Consider the following 12,851-nt stretch of genomic DNA (forward strand, 5'->3'; position numbering starts at 1 on the left):
TGTTGATGAGTTAAAATTCAAAATTAATATTCATAAGAACAGTGCATTGGGAAGGGTGAAGAAAGTAAAAGTGCCTGAAGTTTCTTGTTCTGTCTGGAATGAAGCACAAAACTTGTGGTTAACATAGACCAAAATAAGTCAAGATTCATAGTTTCATCTCTGCAATAACCACTAAAACAATGGTAAACAAGTTTAAAAGTTCTATGCTGTTTACTCTGTGTTTGTCATGTTCTAGATAGATGAATTGCCTTTCTTTGCCCTGTTCTTTATTCCAGGAGGCTGACATTACATGGACATTCTTGCCCTTTGACCCTTGTTAGCTTTGGCTAACTGGCACTGGGATGAAATTTGAGGTTAAGAGAATAGATTGAGTATATCCCCTAATTCAGTCTTTATGGCAGTTATTACATTCTACTAAATGTGCACACTAGAGAGCTGTATTCAGTGAGTCTAGGCTCCATTATCTCCTTTTCCTTTTTCACCCTTTAGCCTTCTGGAAGTCAGGGGGACCCACAGAAAATAGACATGCCCTAGGTGCAATGAACTGGTCCTCCATTCATAGACACTGACTGCAGGTACAAGAGTGAGCCCACCTGAGAGCATCTGCACCTGGCACAGACCAGCAGTACAATGATCTGAGCCCAAGACAAATTGTTAACCCATAGAATGATTAGTTAATAAACTTCGGATCTTTAGGTACATTGGTACATAATGGGTATGAGGGAGTGCGTGTGAGGTCATCAAGGGTGGTGGCAGGCAGGATTGGGTGGTTTGAAGGAGAGGAGACAAAGACAGAACACAAGCTGGGCATAGGTCGTAGCTGCAGTCCTGCTGAGATCCAGAGGGCAGTGAAGATATACCCAATGTCAGTCACCAGTGATAACCTGAGTCAACATGACAGGCTGGCCTGGATCAAGGAGTCTCTCTCTCTGTAGCAGAATCTGATGAAATTTGAACAGTTGTGCTCAGGGGCTGCCTATTGTCAGTTTATGGACAGGTTGTTTCCTGGCTCCATGGACTTGAAGAAGGTGAAATTCCAGGTTATGCTGAATACATCCAGAACTTAAAAATACTACAAGCAGTCTCAAAATGATGTGTGTTGACAAAATAATTCCTATGAACAAATTAGTGAAAGGAAAGTTTCAGGACAATTTTGAATTTGTTCAGTGGTTCAAGAAGGTTTTTTTGGTGTTTTTTTTTTTTTGGTTCTTGTTTTTTTGTTTTGTTTTGTTTTGTTTTTGTTTATTTATTTTGAGAGAGAGTAAAAGAATAAGATTTCAAGAGGGGGAAGGGCAGAGAGAGAGGGAGAGAAAGGATTCCAAGCAGGCTGGATGTGGGCCTCAGTCCCTAGAACTGTGATTATGACCTGAATCAATGTCAAGAGTCAGAGGTTTAACCTACTGAGCTTTCCAGACACCTCTCAAGAAGTTTTATGATGCAAATTATGATGGAAAAGACTATGAGCCTGTGAATGCCAGGACCAGATGGAGGAACTTCTGCGGGGCTCCCTCCTTTGTTGCTCCAGCTCTGAGTAAACCCAGGAAATCTCTCAGCTCTAGCAGTGCAGCTCCACTGAGGCTCATTGCACACTCAGAACTACTGCAGCCCTTAAGGCTGGCCCAGGTGTGGTGTGAAAGAATCCTGCTGTGGGCAACAGGGATGATGAACAGCTGAACTATTACAGCAGGTCAGTGTATTGAAACTTACCATTGAAGACCTGGAGAAAGAGAGAGACTTTTGCTTTGGAAAGCTAAGGAACATTGAATTAATTTAAAGGGAGGATGAGGGAAAAAACAACCCTGTATTGCAGAGGATTGTGGACATTCTCTATGCCACATATGAAGGCTTTGTGATACCTGATGAAGGGGACCCATGGGAGGAGCAAGAAGAGTATCAGCAGCCTGGATCAGCAGAGGAGTATCCAAAGTCTTCACTCTAGCTNGTGGTAACTTCTCCTAAAAAGTGTGTCAAAACCAGGTATTTTACGATAAAATTGTTGTGTAGTGTATGCTCTGTGTGGAATTCACAGATTCAGTGATTGACAATGCTAAAAAAATGCAAGGAACTAGCCATTGTTCAAATAACAGTGGTGCTGTTACTCTTTTGTGGCCTTTTAGACTTTTGTTGCCCTAAAATTTCATTTTATTGGGAACTCATTTTCCACCTGGTCTTTCTTGACAAGGTTTCTTTTTCCACTTTAAGTAGTTTCTAAATAAAATTCTGTATTTCATGATAGAAAAAAAGCCCTCAGTTTTAGAGTATTTTATTATGAAACTAAAGCTAACTGAGAGAGTAATAATACTCAAATGCATTTAGGATCCTTGTGACAGTAGCAAAAGTGAAGAAAATATAATAGATTTTAGGAAGTCAAAGGTCATTTCCATATTGAAATTATTTTTTATTAAATTTTTAATGTTTATTTATTTTTGAGACAGAGAGAGACAGATCATTAGAGGGGAAAGGGCAGAGAGAGGGAGACACAGAATTGGAAATAGGCTTTCCATGCTCCAAGCTGCCAGCACAGAGCCCAATGTGGGGCTCCAACTCACAAACCATGAGATGGTGACTTGAGCCAAAGTCTGACGCTTAACCTACTGAGCCACCCAGGTGCCCCTGAAAATATTTTTTCTGAGTAGATTTTGAATTAAGTTTATTACATAAGGTTTAGGCGATGCCTCTTTGAATAATTAAATATCTCTACAATCTATTTTTTTCATCTTTAAAATGAAGTAGTTCAAGTAGAATGATCATCATCTCTAATATTCCATGCAGTTTTATTGCAGCATATTCACCATTGGTGTTGATTTTTATGATGGACTTCTAAAACACAGTCCACTTGGAAAAGGTGCTGTGTTTCTGTGCCCCAGCTCTCTCTCTTGAATATAACTGAAGGGGTGTACCAAAATTTATGGCAAGAATAATTTTGTGTGACATCTATCTTTCTGCTAATAAAATAAGACTCTAACTCTTAAAAATTTGTACCAAGTTTTCAATTCCAAATAATTAAATCTGTGGATTTAAGATATGTTAATGGCAAGGTCAAAGAATATAGGAAAAGAGAAACTAGGCAGATACCAAACCCTTCTTGGAATTTACGGGAATCTTTGTTATGCTAAGTTAGCCCACTGGACCAAGTGTATTCCATGGGTTACTTACATTAGAATCACCAAGATGTTGTTAGAAATGTAGATATCTAGAGTCATTCTTTGATTTTCTGAATTGACATCTCTGAGTTTTCAGAATTATCACTGTGTTTCTGAACCTTTAGTGCATCTTTGGGTTACCTGTATTTTTGAGGTTCTAAAACTAAAATACAAATAAATATATTAGGTATAATATATGACTTTTAATTTATATATTTGTGAAGAATTTACAGGTGGTCAAAAAAGCATGCTATGAAGAATACTTCTTCAAGGAGCTTGTTATTAGTTTCATTAATTGATAAATCCTTGGTAATATACTCAGTATTATAGAATGTGCTTAATTGATATTTGTCATAGAATTGATGATTCATTTAGATCTATTATATTTTTCAGAATGGGCAAGATAGTATTTTTAATCTTAACATGGAATAATTTTATAATAGATATTATATCAACTATGTATATGTATATATATACACAGTAAAACCTCGGTTCGTGAGTATAATTGGTTCTGGAAACATGCTTGTAATCCAAAGCACTTGTGTATCAAAGTTAATTTCCCCATAAGAAATAATGAAAGCCCAAAAATATTCATATAAAAATTATTACAATACCATAACATAATACAAAATAATAGATAAAATGCAAAATACAAAGAAAAATAAATTAACTTGTACTTAACTTTGAAGATCTTTGTGGCTGGTGTGAGAGAGACAAGAGATCAGAACGTTATTGTATAGGATGACTTTCACTATCACTAACGGAATCATTGCTATCTATTGGCTCAATAGACTCTTGTTCCTCTTGTGCAACTTTAACAAGGAACCTATCCAATGCCACTTGCTTTTGCCTCTTTTTGAGGATTTTGCAATGGGCTATTGTATTGTCATTAAACAGATTCATCGCTCACACTGCTATAGCTTTATTCAGGTGGTGCTTTTTGCAAAATTTGCATTGTTTCCCACATTTTACACATCTTCCTAATCTCATTTGAAGTGTAGAATTCCTCCGCCTTTTTCTCCTCTTCCCCTTCAGATGAGATACAGATGTAGACTTAAGTCATGCAATTTTGGCCACTCTCATACCTTGTTCGTACTTCTCAATGATTTCCTTAACATCCACCATAATCATCTTCTTACTGCCTTTCTTTTCAACCTTTTTCTGCATGGGGGCCATTGTATACATTTGCACGGATGTTTACTACAGCCCAGTATTAATACACTTTTGTCATATACTATATTTAATGTAACTGACAATAAGGCAGCTGAGGAAAGGGTCTCAATCTGCAGGCAGCTTGACCTAGAATGAAGCAAAGCATTCCTGAGATTATCCTTGTGTGGAAAAGCAAAGGACTGTCCTTACGTGCTTTGAAGTGACAAAAAATACACTAGTGCCAGTTGTGGGCACATTTCAATGTTCTGAAAAATGATTGATTTCTGCCAAACACCGTGGCCTGAGACCAAGCATTCAAACATGGGACATGATCACCCAAAATCCCAAAGAGAGAGAGAGAGAGAGGAGAGAGAGAGAGAGAAAAGAACCAGTTGCGATCATGCAGCATTCGTCATCATGCACTACTTGTATTGCAAGACATCGCTTGTTTATCAAGTTAAAATTTATTGGAAATGTTTGCTCGTTGCGGAACACTCTTGCTGAACAAATTACTTGCAATCCAAGGTTCCTCTGTGCTTGATAAATTTGTTGAAGAAAAATCTATCTGGTGATACTTATTAATGATAGTAAGGCAGATTTTATTCAGGATCAATGCAATAGTATAGGAACCACTACAGTGAAATTTTACAGTGGGGAAGAGAGTTTGGGGTCAATACCAAATACAGTATAAGCAAGTGGGTATTTATCGCTAAGGAGCAGGATGGAGGGAGTCAGAGGATGGAAAATTATCAGGGTTAAGGGAGGTTCTGGCTAAGCTTACCTAACAGGATTCTTGCAGAGGGCAGGCCAGAGTGATCAGACATCACCTGGGCAACGTGGAGGATGAGAAACTTGTTCAGGTCGCAAGGTAATTAGATGTGGAGAGTGAGCAGTTCTGATTAAACTGCCTTATCAGGGTTCTTGCTAAAACTAGATTTTACAAGGAAATGAACAAATAGATGTGCCTAGGAGAAGGTTCAGAAGTCTGACTGAAGTTTGGTCAAGCAAAGGATCTTTATCATACTTCATATATATGGAGACATTAAATTTTATTTAATCTGGTTGTCATGTAAAATGAGCTAAATGATGCAGGTAAAGTGAACTAAAAGATTATATCTCAGTCTTACTGAATGATTAATATTGCTAGAACTTTAAGAATTTCTAACACTTTCAAAATAAGAATTGCTTTTGTGATGACAGTTAAATTGTATCTATCGTGATAGAGGCAATATTTATCTCTCATACTTTCTACATCAAAGTACAATATCCCTATTTAATATATATTTAGTGGGTCATGCCTTACTTGCTGACAAGAATAAATAAAGATATCTATGTGAGATATAAGCACTTTCTGGGGAAATTTTAAAATGTCATAGCAATTTATAAGTTGATATAATTGTTTTGTTTATAAATTTTTAGGCTTTGTAAACAATTGTGAAAATTTTTAAAAATTTAAACAGTTAAAAATGTGGCACAGCTTCACTTTTGTTAAAAAGGGTGATAACCTTATTTTGTTAGGAAAATATTGCTTTAATAATGCTTTCTTCTTAGCCTTAGATTTTTAAGCTGCTTAAGATTAAGAAAATATCATGGAGATCAACTGGTTATTTACAAAAATGTGTAATAGGTCATCACTTGAATAAATAGCACCAAAGATGTTGGTATAATCTCAGCTAAGACTGCAATTCATATTTAACATGTAATTAAAAGATCTAAATCTTGAAAAAAGAAAGCTTCTATGGAAATTAATAATAAATTATATCAGTTTTACTCACCACCATACCTTCAAAGATTTGTGCCATTAAGAATAGATTTGACTTTTAACTTTATAGAGTTAGCATTTATTACTGTACTACTACTTTTTAAAGATGTCATAGAATTTGATAAATCTTATAATTTTCTTCATCATAGCATTTTACTAGCCAAGTGTTAAGAAAGTATATATGAAGAAGCTAAATATATTGAAAAGCACATGATTAAATCTCTAATTGTAATTATTTATATTATTTGGGTTATTCTTCTGTAGGAAACTCCAAGCAGACTATGAGAATGAAGTAATTCAAGATATATAATTAATAATGGCCGAGATTGCCTCCCAGTCACAATCTAATATGGATTTCAAAGTTTTACTATAGAAGAGACAGTCAGCAGAATAAAAGAATAAGACACATAACTGAGAACTGGGTTTGAATCCATCATCTGAAGTTTCCTTGACCTCTGAAACAAAATTTAAGTCAAAATAACATAGTATTATTGAGTTTTCAATACCATCTAAATAATGAGTTGTATAGTTTTCTGTGATTTATATGTTTTATATTTAGACATAGTAAAACATTTTCTTCACTACATGAACTACTTTTTTTTTCATATTTCAAAACTACATCATTATATTGTCAAAAAACTAAATCGAAAGATTCACTAGACTTCTAAAAATCTCAATCAATGCTTTCAGTGGTAATTCCTAAATAGCTACATTATGGTGGAGCTTGCTTCACCTTATATACAGATGACAAAATGTGGTTTGAAAAGTTTATGTTTTCTGTAAGGACTTTCAGATGCTAAATACTGGATTAGGTCTTTTAGATATTGCTAGGACATGCAATAAAATAAACAACATAAAATTCTGGGTGACTTACAACAGCAATAAGCTATTTTTCTCTGTCAGTTTTATTTGCTATGACTTTGCTTTGGGATGCAGGCAAGGTTGGGGTCTGCACGATATGCCTTCACATTTTACTACCCTAATAGAGCTTTCTGGGATATGTTTTTCCCAGAGTATAGAGCACAGGAACAAAAAAGCAGGTGGAAACATACAAAGCCTCTAAAATATTGGCTTGGATGTGGCATACATTCCATTCCATTAGTTAACACAAAATAATTGTGTAAAAGTAAAGGAATTTAATAATTAAGTCAATGGGAGCAGAATTGTATAATCTATCTACAGAGAAGGATGACAGAATAGTTGAGAACAATAATGCAATATGCTATTCAATGTTTCATGATCATATTTTCATAAACCTAGTCTCCTCTTTTTATATATTTATCATTGCTGTCTTATGTGTAGTATGTAAAAGAGAAAGATTTGGAAATTGTAGGGAGTTTGATCTAGTTTTACAAGTAAGCAGGAGGGAGTTATCTAAGAAAAATTAAAATATGGGGCCAGATAACTTCAAAGCATGGTAAAGTATAAATTCCCTAGGAATTCAAGGAAAGAAAAATTAGTTTGTAGATGGAAGAGGATGATACATTGAAATTGGGGGAAAATCTTTAAGAAATTATATATGTATATATATATCAAATTTATTAAGGTTATATATTAAGTTTGTTTATTTTGAGAGAGTGAGAGAGGGAGTGCAAGTAGGGGAGGAGAAGAGAGAAAGGGAGAGAATTTCAAGCAGAAAGCCCGAAGTGGAGCTGCACTGAACCATGAGATCATGACCTGAGCCTAAATCAAGAGTAGGATGCATAACCAACTAAGCCACCCCAGTGCGCCAAGAAATGATATATTTTTATTGGCAGAGAAGAAATATGATGACATTTTATTGTGAAAAGAGCATGGACATAGGTGATGTAACCTTGATAGATATTGATAATATTTTGGAGATTTACTCTACTTATAGTGAAGGTTTCTGTTGTACTATTGGGAGATGTGATTGGATAGGTAAGGTAAAATCAATTACTGCAGAATCTTGTAATACAGATGGAGATGATATGACTTAATTCATAGGTAATAATAGCCTTCCTTCCCCAAAGTATAACCAATGTTATAAGATAATTTTAGAGACCATGACATGTCCTGGTGTATATATATATTTAAGTTTTAACTTAAATTTCAGTTAACATATAGTGTAATATTAGTCTCAGGTATACAATATAGTGATTCAACACTCCCATATGGCACCCAGTACTTCTCACAAGTGCACTCCTTAATCCTCATCACTTATTTAACCCATCTCCCTCCCACCATTAGTTTGTTCTCTATAATTAAAAGTCTGTTTATTGGTTTGCCTCTCTCTCTCTTTCCATTTTGCTCATTTGTTTTGTTTCTTAAATTCCAATATGAGTGAAATCATTTGGTATTTGTATTTCTCAGACTAATTTATTTTGCTTAGCATAATTCTATCTATCTATCATCTATCTATCTATCATTATAAGTGGCAATATTTCAATCTTTTTTATGGCTGAGCAATATTGCACTGTATATGCACACACACACATATAGTATATATATATGCAGTACATTTTCTTTATCAGCCAATGGGCACTTGAGCTGTTTCCAAAATTTGGTTATTGTAGATAATGCTGCTATGAACATTGGGGTGCATGTATCCCTCTGAATTATTATTTCTGTATTCTTTTGGTAAATACCTAGTAGTGCAACTGAAAAGCTATAGTGATCAAAACAATATGGTACTGGCAAAAAATAGACACAGAGATCAATAAAACCAAATAGAAGATCTAGAAATGAACCCACAACTATATGGTCAATTAATCTTCAACAAAACAAGAAAGAGTATCCAATGCAAAAGGACAGTCTCTTAAACAAATGATGTTGGGAAAACTGGACAGCTGAATGTAAAAGAATGAAACTGGACCTCTTTCTTACACCATACACAAAAATAAATTCAAAATGGGTAAAAGATCTAAATGTGAGAACATGAAACCATAAAAATCCTAGAGAAAAGCACATGCAGTAGCCTCTTTAACATTGGTTGTAGCAACTTCTTTCTGATATGTCTCCTGAGACAAGGAAAATAAAAGCAAAAATAAACTATTGAGATTTCATCAAAATAAAAAGTTTCTGCACAACAAAGGAAATAATTAACAAAACTAAAAGGTATGGAATAGAAGTTAGTATCCAAAATTTATAAAGAACTTATAAAACTCAACACCCCAAAAAACAAATTATCTGATTAAAAAATGGCCAGAAGACATAAACAGACATTTTTCCAAAGAAGACATCTAGATAATCAACAGACACATGAAAAGATGATCATCAGGGAAATACAAATCAAAACTACAATGAGATATCACCTCACACCTGTCAGCATGGCTAAAATTAACAACACAGGAAACAAGTGTTGGTGAGGATGTGGAGAAAAGGGATTGTATTGCATCCTTAGTGGGAATGCAAACTGGTGCAGCCACTCTGGAAAACAGTATAAGGATTTCTCAAAAAGTCAACCATAAAATTACCCTATGATCCAGATCCAATAATTGCATTACTGATGATTATATTTTAATGATCGTTGTCCTTCATATTAATTATGGGAAAATATCTATATGTATTTTATATAAAATATTTTTCAAAACAGTAAAATTAAAGCAAAATATTTTAAGAATTATTTGATGGTTTTGAACTATAAAATAGTCTCTTGAATATAAAGCAACATTATCTATTTAAAAATATCTATAGTATTCATTACAGTTCTTTTTTTTGTTTTGTTTTGTTTTTTTTAATAGTTTATTGTCAAATTAGTTTCCACATAACACTCAGTGCTCATCCCCACAAGTGTCCTCCTCCATGCCCATCCCCCCCTCCCCCCACATCCATCAGTCCTCAGTTTTTGTCAGCATTCAAAAGTCTCTCATGGTTTGCCTCTCTCCNGAGTGCAAGTAGGGAGCTCCTTACTTCTCCGCCATCTTGCCCCTCCCCCCAGTATTCATTACAGTTCTTGCTGATTGACTTTTATCCATGTTTACTACCAAATATCATCTGACATTATGAAAATTTCTATCTCTGATGATAGTAACAACAAAATATGCAACCTGTAGACAATTCCAAATCCTTTTGAGGATTAACAGAAAAATGGAAATAATTCTCTAATTGGGTGGTATACCCAATAGGGGCACAATATGCATTAGTATGACTTTAATGATGGTAAAATTGATGTGATGTTCTTTTTTTTTTTATATCTGAGAGAGAGAGAGAGAAAGAGAGAGATAGCATGAGCAGGGGAGGGTCAGAGAGAGAGACACACAGAATCTGAAACAGTCTCCAGGCTCCAAGCTGGTTGTCAGCACAGAGCCCAATGTGGGGCTTGAACCCACGAACTATGAGATCATGACCTGAGCTGAAGTCGGACGCTTAACTGACTGAGCCACCCAGACGCCGCAGTCTGATGTTCTATGTGGCCACTCATTGCATAATAGAAATTTCTACATATCATTTTATGACAGTCAAATTAATTGTTTTAGTGTTAATCCTTCAAAATAGAATCAAGAGAAAAGATAATTTTATTTTAACATCTAGACCTAATTTGTATTTTGCATTTGCAAATAATCCTAATAAAAATACAATTTACAACATCACTTAAGCTCCTTGAGCTGTAGAATAAATGATCCGTATACCTTCATTTCATCTGGAATGATATATCAAAATACATAATCAATATACATAAATGATAATACATGACACGGAGATTTCAGTATGGACTCATGTTGAGCTTAAATATAAATACGTGATTACACATCCATATTTTGTAAGTATATTTATATACATACATATGTGTGTATACATATATGTGTATATGTATATACATATATGTACATATACACACACATATATAACAAGTTAATATACCCACATGTATTTCCTTGTTCTGTCAGCTGACAGACCTAGAAACAATGACATTCTGCTAGCACACTTAACACACATGTATTAGTTTCTAAAACCACTTGCCAATAAAATAAAGTGAAAATCCTTATGAAAATGACTTATCCCAGGACTAGGGCAGGGAATGTACAAGATGAGCTTGGAGTATCTTGTAATGTCAGAAAATAAGGAAGAAAGAAGAAAAGAAGACAGACAGACAGAAAGAAAGAAAGAAAGAAAGAAAGAAAGAAAGAAAGAAAGAAAAGGAAAGAAAGAAAAACAATAAAAAGAATAATGCACACAATTTATAATGGGAATATGTCAACAGGAAAAAGAAACCAAAGAAACCAAAAAGAGGTCTCAAAGGGCAAAGCTGGAACAATTTGAGAAACAAAAACAACATAGTATTGGATTGTAACCCAAAGTTCAAAATCAGTAGGGTCCACACTGATATACATAAATTATTGAATATGCATAGGAAAGGAGACAAATTTCCCATGTAGAAGAAAATACATACAATTTATCTATCTACATATATAAATCTTCATACAATTTATGTAGATATTCTGCCCTCAAGGGGGAAAGCATAACTTACCACTGCTTGAAAGTGGGTTAAGCATGGTGACTTCTTTCCAAGTAGTCTAGTATAGAAACGAGGAAAAATATAGCTGTATAGTGGAGACACCTGACAAAGCCTCACTCAGCCAGGTGATCGATTTATGTCAATCATGATCAATCATGTTGATAACCTTTGATATGATCTAATAAAAATGGGACATTTTCTCTGTGATCATCTTTCTAAAAACATATTGTAACATGTCTAGCTTCTACCTAACATAACCTGTTTAATCATTACAAAAACCTTAGCTAAATCCCATTCAGGAACATTGTAAAATATATGCTTTGGTGTCAGTCTATCATTTGCATCACTGGGATCCTGTTGGTGTGGTGGTAAAATGAGAGAGAGGAAATGTTCTCTATAATTATGATTATATTATCTCGGTCTTTTGCGACCTTGTGCTTCTTGGCTATCGCCTCTGCTGTGGTTGGTAGAACATTTTTTTGCTCTTCTCCTTTAGGTGAAACAATAAGCTTAAAGAGGATAGAGTGTATGGAATTCTCTTCCCTCCATGTGGATAATGATCTGTTAAAGACTCTTCGGAGTACAGGACTTATTCTGGAGAGTGTTTTTGGAGATTTTCTTTAATTTTTAAATTTTACAATGATTAGCGCTTACCTCTTCCTTCCACAAGCATGAAGAGCTCATTCTCAGATCTTTACTGTGATAGCTTGGTGGGGAATTTGGAGGTAAAATGCATGAAAATTGAAAGACTCCCTAAGACTGTCTTCCCCAGGGTTTTCTCCCTCTCATGTTACTCCACACTCAGCTTCTAGTAATTCATCAAAATTACCATTTAACTGTTCCTCTTCATTTATTTCCCAAGAGGCTTCAGTTTTGGGTAAATTGATCTCAGTTGTGATTCTCTATATTTGCCTTTCTCTACAGATTTCAGATTTGCTCTTGCAAGCTCAGTTTATAAGTCCAAATAATGTTGATTTTCAGTTTGCTCATCTTTTTCTTCTTGAAAGGATGGGTGTGGCACTTCGAGCTGCTTACCTGTCAGCAGTTCTATTATTTTCTTATAATCTGAAAAACTTTCTATGGGTTCTTGTAGTTAAAAATTTGCCTTTGATGACTTTTCTAAGCATTCATTTTTCTGAAACCATCTGTATTTCACTTTCAATTTTGAAGAGTATTTTTACTAGATATAGCATTGTAGTTGCATTTTAATACTTTTCCTTCACTATGTACTTATTGATGTTCCATTTTCATGTCTCTAATTTATGATAAAGATATTTCTAATTTTGTTTGCTCTCTGTATATAATACATCTCTTTACTATGTACTCTGGTTGCTTTTCATATATATACATATATATATATGTTTAGTGGTGCTCAGCA

At 34.6% G+C, this 12,851-nt stretch overlaps 1 long non-coding RNA gene and 1 pseudogene across 1 annotated transcript in view; both read left to right on the plus strand.

Moving 5' to 3' along the window:
* The window catches only part of LOC144240543 (microtubule-associated protein RP/EB family member 1 pseudogene), a 35,289-nt pseudogene extending 33,350 nt beyond the window's left edge, over positions 1-1,939 (plus strand).
* Positions 1-6,501, plus strand: part of LOC144240586 (uncharacterized) — an 82,567-nt gene extending 76,066 nt beyond the window's left edge. The window contains exon 3 of the long non-coding RNA XR_013337766.1: positions 6,322-6,501. This is a non-coding gene — a long non-coding RNA (uncharacterized LOC144240586). The remainder of the gene's footprint in view (positions 1-6,321) is intronic.
* Positions 6,502-12,851: the final 6,350 nt, after the last annotated feature.

The sequence above is a fragment of the Crocuta crocuta genome, unplaced genomic scaffold, assembly GCF_008692635.1.
Source record: "Crocuta crocuta isolate KB4526 unplaced genomic scaffold, BGI_CrCroc_1.0 scaffold6, whole genome shotgun sequence".
Lineage (NCBI taxonomy): Eukaryota > Metazoa > Chordata > Mammalia > Carnivora > Hyaenidae > Crocuta > Crocuta crocuta.